Source organism: Crocodylus siamensis, chromosome 3 (genome assembly GCF_052110815.1).
Source record: "Crocodylus siamensis isolate JL-2025a chromosome 3, ASM5211081v1, whole genome shotgun sequence".
Classification (NCBI taxonomy): domain Eukaryota; kingdom Metazoa; phylum Chordata; order Crocodylia; family Crocodylidae; genus Crocodylus; species Crocodylus siamensis.
In genome coordinates, this window is record NC_143397.1 from 88,006,532 (window position 1) to 88,020,895 (window position 14,364).

A 14,364-nucleotide genomic window follows, 5' to 3' on the forward strand; every position below is an offset into this window, starting at 1 on the left:
TAGAAACCACGAGAGTACAGATGTTCAGGCTTTTTCTCCCAAAGTAAAATAACCTGGGAACAACCAGGTTTAAATCACTCCTGGGAGAGTGGGAAACTGGGAGAGTTTCTCTTGGGAGACTGAATGTCTGTACATGCTGTCTATAAACAGTCATTAACCAGAGTCACTGATGCTCTCCCTTCCCCACCACCCCTTACATTTTCATAGCTTCTTGACAGTTTGTAAAAGAATAACATAAAATAAGACAATCCGTGCTGGGGGGACAGAACAGGGACAGATAGATATCAACATATGTTAATATAAGGAATCCTTGTACAATTTATTATAGGTTGCCTACAACTTTACTGTGCAGTATTGACACTCTGAACACCTCTCAGGTTAGGCTACAAGGCAGCACATGCTACTGGCAGTAACTGATTTATCTTTTCTTATTACTTTATGGTAGTGTTCCAGGCTGCCCAAATCAAGGCTTGGTCATTACTGTGCTAGCCATTGCACAAACACTTAAGATGACAGCCCTGTTACCCAGAGTTTTACAAACCTGGTTAGCAGAGAACAAAAAAAAAAATGGGAAGAGGAACAAAAGGGGAAGTGTGGGGCATGATAACATGACCATAAGCACTAATTACATCTTACCAGTTGCCTAGCCATTTTCAGCTGGCAGTGGCTTTTAAGAAGTGAGTTTGACAGAAGGATGTGAAGGGAGACAAGAGTGGCAATCACACAACCATACTCATATTATTAAACTACCTTCAACTTGCTCAACTTCTATAAAAAGGATACAGCACAACACTAAAACTGTGTGGAATAAAATGCCAGAATAGAGAATGTACTGCCTTCACCTTCTTATCCAGTGCAACTTGCACCATCTTCCCACTTTCAATAACTTGGCTGAAAACAACAAATGGATAAAGAAAGGGCTGACAGACATTAACTCTTAGAAAAACTGCAAGGATGTTTATGCAAGAGAGGGGAAAGTATTTTTCACTTCTAAAAGATTCTTTTTACTGAAGATATTTACCCTCAGATCACAAAACATAGTAGACAGCCTGGGTTTTATCTAGAGTTCTTGTAGTCTGTCAATACCATGACAGCCAACAGGCTAGAAACATCTTTTTCAATTTTCAATTGTGAAGATTACAACATTTGACTTTCAGGCCTGCTTAATGCAATTCTCTGTGCCAAGGTATAGAAATACTAAAACTAACTACCATGGTTTCACAACAGTGTATCTAGTACTCTGCTCCCTTCATTGGTTCCTCATGGAATACTGGATCAAATGCCAAGTTCAGATCCTCATGTTCAAAGGCCTTATTGAGACTGGACCAAACTGATTCATAGATTCATAGATGTTAGGGTTGGAAGGGACCTCAATAGATCATTGAGTCTGACCCCCTGCATAGACAGGGAAGAGTGCTGGGTTCAGATGACCCCAGCCAGATGCCGATCCAACCTCATCTTGAAGACCCCTAGGGTAGGGGAAAGCACCACCTCCCCTGGGAACCCATTCCAGACCTTGGCCACTCTAACTGTGAAAAAGTTCCTCCTAATGTCCAGTCTAGATCTGCTCTCTGCTAGCTTATGGCCATTATTTCTTGTGACCCCCCAGGGGCGCCTTGTTGAGTAGAGCCTCACCAATTCCCTTCTGCACCCTCATGATGAATTTATAGGCAGCCACAAGGTCGCCTCTCAACCTTCTCTTGTGGAGGCTGAAGAGGTCCAGGTGCCCTAGTCTCTCCTCACAGGGCTTGGCCTGCAAGCCCTTAATCATATGAGTGGCCCTCCTCTGGACCCTCTCCAGGTTATCCACATCCCTCGAAGTGTGGCACCCAAAACTGCACGCAGTATTCCAACTGCGGTCTGACCAGTGCTCGATAGATGGGAAGTATCATCTGCTGATGCATGATAAAGTGCAGTTAGCTTTTCTGATGACTTCGTCTCACTGATGACTCATATTCATCTTGGAGTCCACTAGGACTCCAAGATCCCTTTCTGCTTCATGCTAGCTTCCGTGCTACTGAGCAGCTCATTTCCTAGGCAGTAGGTGTGCTGGACATTTTTGCTTCCTAGGTGCAGCACTTTGCATTTCTCCTTGTTAAATTGCATTCTATTGTTTTCTGCCCATTTGTCCAACTTGTTCAGGTCTGCCTGTAGCTGTTCCCTGCTCTGGTGTGTCCACTTCTGCCCACAGTTTTGTATCATCCACAAACTTGGATAGAGTATACTTCACTCCCTCGTCCAAGTCACTGGTGAAAAAATTGAAGAGTATCGATCCAAGGACTGAGCCCTGCGGGACCTCACTACCCACTCCCTTCCAGGTTGATACCGACCCATCCACTACCACTCTCTGGGTATGACCCTCTATCCAATTTGCCACCCACCAGACTGTGTAATCATCCAAGTCACAGCCTCTTAACTTCTTCACCAGTATGGGGTGGGACACCATATCGAAGGCCTTCCTGAAGTCTAAGTAAACGATATCAACCCCTACTCCTGCGTCCAGGTATTTTGTAACCTGGTCATAAAAATAGCCCAGCTTAGTCAGGCATGATCTACCTGCTATGAACCCATGCTGGTTTCCCCTCAGCATATTTTTTCCTGCTGGGCTCTTACATATATGTGCCTTATAATCTTTTCAAAGACTTTGCCAAGGATGGAGGTGAGACTGACTGGCCTATAGTTGCTTGGATCCTCCTTCCTCCCCTTCTTGAAAATAGGGACCACATTGGCCCTTTTCCAGTCCTCCAGGACCTGGCCCATGCGCCACAAGTGCTCAAATATTCTTGCCAGTGACGGTGCAATGATATCAGCCAGTACCTTCAGCACCCTCGGATGGACCTCATCCAGGCCTGGCGATTTAAACACATCCAGTCCTTCCAAATAACTCTGCTACATCTCAGGGTCAACGCTTGGTAGTCTGGCACTCAGCTGTTGCCTCTCTACCATGTGAGACTTGTCTTGCCCCTCGTTTAGGAAGACTGAGGCAAAGAACTCATTAAGGAGTTCAGCCTTGTCCTCCTTGTCTGTCACCAATTGCTTTTGCCCATTCAGTAGTGGTCCTATTCCACCCTGGGCCTTCCTTTTACTCTCTATATATCTGAAAAACAATTTTTTGTTATCCATAACTTGGGATGCCATCCTCAGCTCCATGGTAGCTTTGGTCTTTCTAACTGCCTCCCTACAACTGCAAGCTGAGGAGGCATACTCCTCTTTAGTAATCTCTCTGTTTCCACTGCTTATATGCCCCGCTTTTTGCCCTTAGGCTGCTCTGGATTTCTCTGGTCAGCCAAGGATCATCTCTTTCAACAGCTATGTGCCACTGGAACAAGTAAATGTGAATCTCAAGAGGAAAATCTATGTGGTAAGGACACAGAACTTTCTTGACCTTGGCCCAAGAATCTGGAACTTACTCCAGAAGAGATTGTTATGTCTTGAACATATTAAGGATATCTCACTGAGCTAACCTTATCACAATAGCAGTAATTAACAATGAAAAATAAGCAAACCAAATCCATACAAAATACTGTCTTTACTCGAATATTAGACAAGGTTTTTCCACCCAGTCAGCATGGAGAAGAAGCTCCTCATACTATTTTTGCATACAATGAAATCTCATCAAATACTTTGCCGATCATTAAACTACTGCCAAAAGCAGTTATGTGATCAGTAATGGAAACTGATTAAATGCAGACAACACTAAGCATGACTATAAAACATATAGAATACTGGGGAAACATACTGATGGGAACCTACCACAAGGACAAGCTAGTGCAGCCCATCTGAATAAGATATGTGGTAGTGCCAATTATGCTCAGTCCCCCTCAGTGCCACTACACTGAATACGTTTTGACTTGTTCTTCATTCTCACAGCTCAGCTGTGACTGTCTTTCCCATTTCCAATGAGTCCTGTTTCTTCACCAGCCTTAAATGCCTGGCAAACATCACCTAACAGGGCCTTAAACAGTTTACCCAGAACCCTTGCTTTTTTTGTGTGACCCACCTTCCATGAAATAGAGCCGGACCAGGCTGCCCAGCACCTCATTTGCATGTAAATTTTTAGAGGATCCCAGGACTCATGACAAGAACACCTAGTTTCAGTCATGAGTGTGGGCTAATTAGCACATGGATCCTTTGTGGGGGTATCTGGAGCACATACACATACTGACCAGTGCTGAGTCGTGGGGTCCTCATGGCTTGAAATGCTGTTGACTCTGTTGGGGGTGCACTTGGCTGCATAATTTACCAGTCCAATTAACTATATGGTAAAATCATGAGCCTTTTGGTTTTGGACTAATCTTGTGACTACTTTGCAATATACGTAACGTACAAAAGTGCAGCTTAAAAGTGTATTTACAAAGTACCCATCCTAAAACTTCCAGCAGTTTCAAAAATGGTAAAATGTATCAGTTCTCAGCAAACTAAGTTGGGTACCCATGGTAATTTGCCCATATGCAGATTACTACAGGTGTATTTATTTCCAGGTCAGTGTTTTCAAATTTGCCCCTCACTTTCATGTGCTTTCAGAGTCTGACAGGAATGTGGGGACAGAAGAGGCTGCAGGGGGAGGAAGCTGGGAAGTAGAGGGCAAGGGGGCCACCTAACCCCTCCCCCCCATATTTATTTTCCCTATTGTAGCAGAGGGAGGGGGAGAAATTGAAGGCCAACTTCCAATAATTAGATTCTATTCCTGGGAAACTATAACAAATTCATACATTTTCCATATATAGAATCTTATATTAGGGGGGTCATCTTATATTCAAATAAATACAGTAATCATTGTCTAGTCCCTTCTAAATATAAGGTAGATATTGAAATGAATTTCTGTATTTACATCATAGCTGCAATTTAACCCCTCATAGGCTGCTTGCACCCAGCTGGCTACCAGTTGGATAGCCCTGGTTTTAACCTGTTGGAGTCATGTACACTATATCTGTTTGCTTTTGGTTTTTCATTTAATATTTTCCTGTAGCAGTATATTATCAGGAGATGTGCTAAACAAACAAACAAATTAAAAGGTAAAAAAAGCAAAATACCATAGCACTAGAATTTACAGAATGCATTATCTGCCCAGGTTTTCTTTTTTTTCTTTTTTTAATTTCACTGCTATGACAAGACAATTTCTTTTAATTTCTGGTAAGATGCTTTTAAGCTCCTTCATATCCACAGGCATTTCAAAGCATTTCTACATCCTTGGCCATTTTCTAGAATTGGCAGCATATACATAAATTTACAAGGAACCTGGAAGAAAAAAATGTTGATTGTGAGTGTCCATCTCAACTGTGAGGATTTTGACCAGATAGGGCGTGTCCACACATAGAAGCATGTGCGTTTGCAGCAGCTCAAATAGAAGCGGTGTAAATTTGAGCCGGGGCTTTTTGCCTCAGCACACATGCTCAAACATGCACTTTGTTGCAGAGCAAATTGTGCCGCTAGTGGCAAAATAACCCTGCCTGTCTCCTCCTGGATCTTCAGCCAGGGGGAGCTAGATCCTGGGGCCATCACCTGTGCTGTCCCCCGCAGTATAAGAAGCTGCCCTGTTCTGGCCCCAGCAATATAAAAAGCCACCCTGGCAAGTAGCTCAGTGCTACTAGTTCTCAGGAACTTCTGGGGTCCAGTCAGTTGGTACCTGGGTTGGTACCCCTTGTGCCAGCTGGACTGCTGAAGCAGCCCTGGGAGTTCCCTGCAAACTCTACCCACTGCAACAATCTGGCGGTGGGGGCTGCTGCCTGGCTGTGACCTGCTGTGCACCTGCCAGACCTGAATGGGGATTGCAGAGCCAGTAGAGGCATCTGCCCCTCTGGGCCAGCTGCCAGTGGACTGCAGCTGCAGGGTTGGCCTTTGTGCAGCACTGACATTTGTGCCCCCTGCCTGGCCATCTGGGCAGCTATCACCCAGAAGATGTTCTGGGTGTGGTGGCCTGCTTTGAACTGTCAAAGCATGTCCTCCTTGCCCCATTTGGCCAAGAGGTCAGCCACTGCCAGATGGGTCCAAGGTGCCAGCTCTGAGCCAGCAGGGTCCTGCCACAAATTCTGGTGTTCCCTATTGGAAAACTGAAAAACCCCTGGTAAAAAAAAAATCCCAAAATCACTCTCTAAAATACCCGCAAAACTATGTTCCTCCACAAGTAAAACAAAACACCACTATAAAAAGAGAGAGAGTGAGACAGAGACAGTGATCAGTTGGGCAATGTTTTATTGATATAACTACAGTGCTAAAGCAAGTTTCTAATCATAACAATAAAGTGAACTCTAAATACAGGTTTCATGAATTCATGAATACATATTTTGCTGCCCTCCCACAGGGTGATGGCCCCCACACAAGGGATTGGTCCCCCCACACAAGGACTAGGACTCCCCCAACATGGGGCTCAGCCCCCACACAAGGGCTACACCCCCAACAGGGGATTCGTCCCCCACACAAGGGGTACAGCCTCCCAGCTACCACCCCCCCTGCAAGGCCCACATGACCCACCCCAGCCCCCTGATTGCTGCCCCATCTGGCCCCATCCACCATCAGCTGCTGCAGCCCCCCAATAGCTGCCCCTCCAACCCCACCCCTCCACTTCCCCAGACCCCGCAATGGCTTCCCCACCCAGCCTCACCCCCCAACTTGCACCCCCACACCCCCAAGGCTACCCCCACAACCCCAGGCACCATCACTTAAAAACAAACCCCAGAAAAAGAACAGGAAAAAAATGGGAAAAAAAGCCCCTGCTTACCTTTGAAGCAGGGGTGGGGGGCTCCAGGGCCTCCTGGCAGAGCCCCCTGGGCAGCATAGGACAGCAAAGGGGCATGAGGGCTCAGTATAGGGTGGGGGCAGGGAAGGGAGGGCTTGGGGGGATGGGGCCAGACAGGGCAGGGGTCAGGGCCTCGGGGCTGGTGGGGGGAGGGGCCAGCATTGGCAGGGGTCAGGGTCCTCGGGGGGGGCCATCCCCAGCAGGGCTCGGGGGACCTGGCGGAGGGAGGGAGCCGTCCCAGCGGGGGGACAGGGCCATCCCGGCAGGAGTTGGGGGCTTTGGGGGGGCTGGCAGGAGGAGAGACCAGGCCCAGCAGGGGTCGGGGGCCTCAGGGGGACTGGCGGGGGGAGGGAGGGCTGGGGGAGTGGACGAGGATGTCCTTTTCCCCCTCCTCCAGCCCCTCTGACCCCTTACTCACTGGCACTGAAGTAAGTGGCCAGCCGCGTGTTTCAGCACCAGGGCAAGAGGCAATCATAGAGACGCTCTGGCAGCCAGAGCATCTCTATGGAGGACCCATCCTCCGGTTGCCTCAGGGCACAGTCAGGGACCATGCCCTGCCCCACTTTTTTATACTTCCTTTTTTTTAGATCCCTGGATATCCAGGGGTCTACTTTTCTCCCTGCGCTGCAAGTTTGCAGTGCAGGGAGCATTTTTTTGTTCCCACACGTGCCTGTTGCCCCACCTCAAAGGGGTTTGAGGCAGGGCAAGAGGCATGTACATGCTCATGTGGACGCACACATAGAGGACACAAGACCTCAGCAGATTATTGTGGAGGTTCATAAAAGGGCAGGGTCCAACTATTCATATATCATCATTGGCAAACCCTCACAGTTGAGAATGATTGTCTTCTATGACTGCCTTATCTCTGGACCCACAATGGCTTGTGAGGCCTATTCAGGATCAACAGACTCTGTTGCAGCTCAGGTATATGTTTCTGTGTGGGGTAGATGGTTCTGAGTTCTTGGTTCAGTCTGCAACATGCTGTTTCTGCAAGTCCCATTTTTCTGTGTCCTATTATCATTGTAAGTGTTGCTGGCATATGTTGCAGGGCTTGGGTCCCCTCTTGGCCAACTCCCTATTCACTGGTGATGACAGGGTGGGTCCTTGTGTGTGTCATCCACATATTCTGGTAGCTGTTCCTTCTAGCCTGCCAAGGCTTGGTCCTATCTTCCTGGGAGACAGTTCCCCCTCAGGTAACTCTCTGGATCCCACACCCTGGCTTCTTCGTGGGGCTCCAACCTCCCCTATACTCCACCTTTACCACATCCAGGGCCTGAACTGACATCAGCGTTTTGATGTCTAACGCCACAGACAATAGCTCTCTTGTCTGGATGTAAATGTGTCACTGTACAGGGTTGTGGGCCCTGCCTTCCCAGGATGTGGCAGACCTGTGCCACTGAGTTAGCTTCAGGAACACTGTGGTCTTCTACCTCTGATGGTGTGCTTTCGCCTGCCACATCTTATTAGATAGTAATACAAATCTAATGGGAGCTGGAGTTATGGCACTGATGATAATTCCAACATCTTCCTGCAAGTCTTCCTATGGGGCTCCACCACTCCTTAATACCCCATCCCTACTATATCAACTCCCACTTCATTGTCCTCAGTCTCACTGGAGTGCTTTAAGCCACAGAGGACTTGTTGCACTAAAAAAGACAAAGTCCTATTTTTAACAAAGTCCCCTAAGGTCGATGTGGTCTTGATTTTGGCTCAGAGACAGCTGAGATTAAATAGCTTACCATCCATTCAGTAGTTTAGCTCCACTCCAACTGGAAGCCTGTTGGTAGTCAGATGTAGCACTGTGACAAGGAATATCAAGAAAAGTATTGGAGTGATGACAAGGCCTTGCTTAAATTTCTGCCTTAGCCTCAAAGGGATCTGTGATGGCAGTGAACTAGGTGATGAATTTTGATGGACATCCATATTTCAGGAGGATCCTCCATAGCGTTTTTCAGTTGACTGAGTCAAAGGATTTCACAAGGTCAAAGAAGGCCACATAAAGGGGTTTATATTGTTCCCAGGTTTTTTCCTACTACGGGAGAGCAATGAAGATCATGTCAGTCATACCTCTTGATGCCCTAAACCCACACAAACTCCATTAGGAGCTCTTCAGCAAGTCAAGGGAGATGGTTCAGGAGGGTTCTCAATGATCTTTCCTGTTGCGGACAGCAAGGCGACCCCTCTGTAACTTTCACAGTCAGATTTGTCTCCTTTGTTGAAGACTGTCACAATCATAGCACCCATTATGTCACCTGGAATTTCCTCATCATTCCAGATCCTTAAGATGGGGGCATGGAGCTGTGATGTGAGCTCCTCTCCCCCCTACTTGAAGATTTCAGCAGGCATTCCATCAGCTCCAGGTGCCTTGCCAATCTTCATCTGCTTGAGGGCTTTCTTCACCTCATCAAGGGTTGGAGGAATTCTGAGATCGTTTCTGACAGGGTGTTGCAGGATAGAGTTAAGAACATTCCTTTCAACAGCAGAGTCTCAATTAAAAAGGTCTTCAAAATGCTCCTTCCAATGAGTATAGATGGCTCCCTTTTTCTTGATCATATATATAAACTTTCTGAAACTAACCATGGTCTCTAAATATCCACATGAAGTTAAGTCCTACTTCTAGGAAAACGCTGAAAAATTCTCCCTGGGTTTCTTCACAGCCATGTATATTAACTTCTCTTAATGCCATGTTCACCTGCTTGTACAAATTCTGTCCATCTCTTTCCCTTCAGTAGGTAGAATTTGGCCTTGTGACCTACATGCCACTCAAACACAACAACACCTAAAAGCATGCCAGCTCCTAAAGGGAACATACTAATAGCCCCTAACAATAACTTTTTGTTCTATTCTACAAAGGTTCATATATTGTCCTAGTTATTACTATCTTAGCACTTGCCAATAGCACATAGAACAAGGTTACTAATATCTGTCATGTGGTCCATCCTCTGCTCATATAAAGGTAGAAGAGAACCTTCACCTTTTTCCTCTAGACTACATAGGGATTGAACTTGCCACCACACAAAACACACCTGCCACTCCTCCACTAAGCATAAAAAATACTGATGAACATCACACTCGGCTGGTGGGTGAGAGGGTGAGGAGGAAGGTGGTAAATAGGGAATGAGGAGAAAGTGGTGCGTACTTACGTTCCGTTTTACAACACTGAGACTGCTTTACACTTTTAGGCCACCACAGTGCAAAGCAGCTTTAAAGTAAATAAGAATCAGGCCTATGAATGCCCCTGAGTTTGTAAATTTGTCAGCCTCATGTAGCTAGGAAAATACATCCTGTAATTTAACCCTTAATGGTGTCCAGAAAATACCTTCTATATTGCTTGCAGTAAACTGGTTTTAATTCTATTGTCTGTATTGCATTAGTGAAAAAGCAGCTACATGTATAGGCACAGTGGTGTTGCGCTTGGCATGCCTGGCACATGCTGCATGAATAGTCAACAAAAATGATAAGGCATTTATAGGTTTTTAAAGGCCAGCCACTGATAATACATGAACCCTGATGGTAAACCAGAGATTCAGTTTAATAAAAGTATCTTTCTTCCCAATTACAAATGTACCATGTTGCTGTCTCTGCCAAAATAATAATTTTAAGTTTTATTATTCCTCAGCACAATGTAGGTGCCTTTTAGTCAATGTTTCTACTTGTAAAAGGCTAAAAAAATGTATCCATTTTACAAAAGAAGTAATAATCTGACTCATTTAGGGAACCCCTCCCCATCAAAACAGAAAGAAATGATCAGTAAGGCACGAATGTTTTTAGCATTAAAAAAAAAAGTTAAAGCACTGCATTTCTCTGCAAGGAAGAAGCAGAAAAAACAGAAAAAAGAAAGACCCCTGCCACATTATCCATTAGGCATAAGTGAATAATGAAATACCTAATATGCCTATACTCATAGTCTTTAATCTTAAAGCAAATTATAGTATTCAAATACAGTATTTTACACATGCACTCCGATAACACTTTCTATCTTTCTTGGAGATTTTGTGAACGACACGATATGAAGCACAGTGTATTTAATGAAAGGTTTCTAAGCTGATTTCCCTAAAGGTTATTTTCTTTCTTTTCTGTGGAACCCATACGCAGGATATACAACAGGGACCAGGGGTGTATATAAAAATAAACTACCAAGCGGCATCAGAGCTGATACCCCAGTCCTACAGGGGCAAGTGAATTATTAGATCTGTGTCATAAGTGGGTTTTTTTTTAATATGCCATTGTTCCCACTTGAGCACATTAAATTTTCCATATCCACTTTTAAACCAATATTACCTTTTTTTTCCTGCGGTCATAATGTTCACGGTGCAAATTAAACAATCCAACAGTTTAAAAAGTCACACAGTACTTATATGTAAAGCAGGGCAGACTAACCTTTTATGTTTTTCCTCCACTATGAACTTACACTTTGCAACCTAAAGAAGAAAAAAACCCAAAGATATCACTTGGGAAAAGGCATACTAATATTTCATTTTATATTTGATCATGGACAATATTTGACACTGTTTCATGCATCCAAAAAAGTTTATTAGAGCATCATATAATTATTTTCCTATTATAACTGTATCTTCAACATCTTTAAGCCTTTCAAATTGCAAGTGTAAGCATTTTGGGGTTTCAAAGATGTGTTTGCCAATTATTTTTACACTAGTTCACATAAACAGGAAGGACTGAATCTTAGGTATGAGTTATATATTCCAGTACAAAATAATTGTATATTCTATGAAGACTGATTCTTCTTCTGGAGAAATATACAACAACACAAGGGAAATCTTGTACCAGCAGCATAACTGAAGTGGCAAGACACAATATTAGAAAAACAGAGCTACTTTCATTACTGTGATGCTGTGTGTCAGAATCTCTCTCCTTAATGAACCTGTTTGCAATAAGACTCAGGGTGCAAAGAGGCTATTTAGAGAGTCTATTGTGTCTATAGTGAGTCCTTCAAATATCTTCCCACCATTAGACATGCCGCATTGACCAATTCTGTCCTGATTGCTGTTCTTTTTAGTATCAAGGGACATTCTTGCCCAGACAGACGGATGGATCAGAAACTGCAGTTCATAAAATGTTTACACTGTACACATACTCACACAGCGATACAAACACTAGAGTCCCAGATCACACAGCGTGTTGAATGTGCCAGTGTCATCTGAAGGCTTATGACTTTCCAATATCAACGAAAGGATTTAGGTTAAACTTTGCCTGTGTTGCCTGCCTGTCACGCTAACAAAAGCCTTATTTTTCCCCCTTTTCAGAGTGTACCCAAGCTCATGGCTCACATGGGAACATTTCAGGCAAATGTTCTCTGTGTCACAAAGCTTTCTTGCTCTGTTGAGACTTTCTCCTAATTGCTGACAGCAGAAAAGGACCATACATGTCATGTCATCAAACAGCAAAAAACTTTGCTGTGAATAAACAAAACAAAAAGATTTCCTAAAAGATTATGAATTCCTACTCTCAGTGACAGCAGCATAGAACAAGGGACTTTTCTCAACAGTAATTACAGAAACACTTGGTTACTGCCTACAGCCCTGTAAATTAGTCCTTTTACAAGAGTCTAGACACCAGCTTGTGATGTATTTGGTTTAGCTTCAGTGTTCCTATCTATCTGCACTATTTGCCTATTAGCCATTACTGAATGAGTTTTATCTTCACCTTTCATGCACCTAACACCAAACAGTCTTTTTACAATAAGTCTTTTTTTTCTCTGGACTTTTTGTGGTCTTACCCCTTCTATTTTAATAGAGATAATGCATCTGCCAGCTTTTGCAAAAGGGTTCCCCCAACTGTCAAGAAATAGAAAGAACTTTATATATATGTAAAGTCCTGATTGCCAATGTATTAGATGTAGCCCACCAACTATACTTATTATATTTGATAGGATACCAGAGATTTCTCTATTATTAGCTAAATATAAAAAAACAGATCTAAAAGATTGGGGAAAAATATTAAAAATGTAAATGCCACAGGTAGACTCCAGTGACATATTGCCAATATATTAAATAAGGGCTGTCATGGGAAACAGCTACCTCTAGGCTATAATAAATAACTTCTATTAAGAAACATGCTTTGAGAGAGGGGCAAGAGTCTGAAGAAATCTTATTCACTTATGTACCCATTTAAAACTAAATAATTTCATTATTCAATTTGAAAAATAAATTAGGGTACACTCACAGAAACATTTAGACGCTGTTTTTGAAAATTATAGAAATTATGTCCTGATAGTATGCCTAATGCTCACTTGTGTATTTTGCAGTACAAAAGATAAATCGTGAGGAAGAACACATGTATACACATACCCCAAAGAGCCCACATGCACCACATTTCCCCAATATTCTAATTTCTATCTCATTCAAAATTTGTATCTGATCCTCCATTGAAAGATGAATTTCCAGGAAGCTATGCATGCTTCCCAAAGCCATGTAAAATAGGAGAGGGAGGAGTTTACCTACACATTCAGAAGCTGGTAAGAAATAGGAAGTTGTTAACAGTACAAGTCAAATAAAAGTTATTCTTAATGGTATTAAGGTAAGCAAAATTAAAATCTGGGGCAAAGATATTACAAGGATATTTCCCAGATTGAAAAGTATAGGATTTGGGGTCCATACTTTTACAAACTTCTTACATAGCATAGTTCTTATTTTAGTTGACTAATAAATTTGATCAAAGACCATACTTATGTTGCAGTATAAAGCAAAAGAACCTGACTACTTCTAATCAATAAGGAAGCACCAATTAAAAATATTTTATTAGTAGTATTTGGAAACATCAACCAAAATTGAAGCCTGAATGTAGTGGGCTTTATACAAATACACAGGATGAGAAAGCGAACTCTTCTGGACCAGGATAATCTATACAGACCAGATAAAGGACAAGAGGAAATTCCTATCATTGTCCATATGCTGCAAAATGGAAACTGAATTATTCAGGGGGGATTGAGTGATTTTCCCAAGGTCGCAGTTTGTAGCAGACCTGGGAAGTGAATGACCTAGTTAATATCATTTAATGCTACATTAATACAGAAGTGTAAAATCCTTCTCTATTTATTCTGGATCAGTTTATAACAAATTGAGTGCATCTATATATGCCATTAAGGCAACGTAATAAACTCTGATGCAGTCTGCACCAGTGTCAGCTGTTCCCAGGCAGAGCATTTCCACATGTGTCTGGGACCACAGCTGTCTGAGCCTGGGTAAAGCAGCCTAAGGCTGGCAGCAGCCCCAGGAGATCAGCCCCAGGCTGCAGGTGGTGGTGTTGTTGCAGAGGGGCTGGTTCAGGCACGATAGCACTAAAGTGTAGAGCTAAGTGGTAAGCAGCCCCTGCCACACTGTAGCACCATTGTGGCCCATCCAGCCACTTTCACCGTCTACACATGCATTTCAGCACATGTAATTACTATGCCATAGGATAGTACTGTCCCTAGCAGTATTATTCTATGACAGAGTTAATTAATTTACTACAGCCTAATACTGACACACATGTAAATGGTGACACTTTATTACAGAGCTAATTAGTCAACTGCAGTAAAGCACACATGTAGATGTGCCTAGTATTATTTAACCTAATGCTCAATTCATGTTTTGGTGGGCCTTTTCCAGTAAATAAAACCCCAGTAAAAT

At 43.5% G+C, this 14,364-nt stretch overlaps 1 protein-coding gene across 10 annotated transcripts in view; it reads right to left on the reverse strand.

Annotated features, from left to right (window-relative positions):
- The window catches only part of BNC2 (basonuclin zinc finger protein 2), a 471,942-nt gene that overhangs the window by 362,188 nt on the left and 95,390 nt on the right, over positions 1–14,364 (reverse strand). For 3 of the 10 annotated variants that reach the window (XM_090038759.1, XM_090038748.1, XM_090038757.1), the window contains exon 2: positions 11,117–11,157. The exons of the other annotated variants lie outside the window; for them this stretch is intronic. The gene's annotated coding sequence lies outside the window, so the exon portion shown is untranslated. The remainder of the gene's footprint in view (positions 1–11,116; positions 11,158–14,364) is intronic. 10 annotated transcript variants of the gene reach the window in all.